Here is an 838-nt window from a genome sequence, read left to right on the forward strand (position 1 = left end):
TGTAATAAAATGTGATCTGTTTGAAAATGCAGGGACGTCACTGGAAAAGATGATGTCTGGATGGCAGCATATGTTGCTCCAAAATGTGTACATCTCTTCTGCAAAAATGGTGCCCTCACAGATGTGCGAGTTACATGACAGACAGACAGACAGACACTCACACACACTGTCACACCCACACACACACTTTCACAGAGAGACATATACACACACACACACACACACACACACACACTTTCACACAGAGACAGGCACACACACGTACAGACACACACAATAACTTTCACACAGAGACAGACACACACACACACACACACACACACACACATACATACATACATATGGAAAAGAAACAATACTTTTATAAATCACAATAAGATGTAATAAAGTACAGAAAAACTAAATGTAAGAAAATGTGATCTTTAATACACACAAATATGTATGGCTGGTCGGATGCGTCTTGGACTCGGGTTCCTCTTCATTACGTATAACGCTTTTGCCTTTTGCTAAAGCTTTCCGTGGAGGGGATCGTGGGTGAGTTTGTACCATTCTTGGGGGGCTCTGCCTTGTTGGGGCGGAGCTGTGATCCAGGTGAACAGCAGATCGGGCATAGGTGGGCATGTGGGCAGAGGAGTAGGAAGGCCGGTCAAGCAAATAAGCTTGCTAAGGTACGCAGCAGCAGCAAGCAGCCCCCCCATCCAGCCAGCCAGCCAGTCTGGCTGGCAGTGACTGAGTGGTTGACAGACGGCAAGCAACGGAATGTACGTGCTCTGTGATGTCATAGCAGTCAGCTGAGAGAGGCTCGTGATGTCATCGCTGAGCTGGCTGGCTGGCTGGC

General features: G+C 47.5%; 1 non-coding gene across 1 annotated transcript; it reads left to right on the forward strand.

Moving 5' to 3' along the window:
• The first annotated feature begins 462 nt into the window (after window positions 1–462).
• On the forward strand, window positions 463–577 carry LOC136731570 (U5 spliceosomal RNA). Its single transcript, XR_010809564.1, has one exon. It is a non-coding gene; the product is annotated as a U5 spliceosomal RNA (small nuclear RNA).
• Window positions 578–838: the final 261 nt, after the last annotated feature.

Source organism: Amia ocellicauda, unplaced genomic scaffold, assembly GCF_036373705.1.
Source record: "Amia ocellicauda isolate fAmiCal2 unplaced genomic scaffold, fAmiCal2.hap1 HAP1_SCAFFOLD_33, whole genome shotgun sequence".
Taxonomy (NCBI): Eukaryota; Metazoa; Chordata; class Actinopteri; order Amiiformes; family Amiidae; genus Amia; species Amia ocellicauda.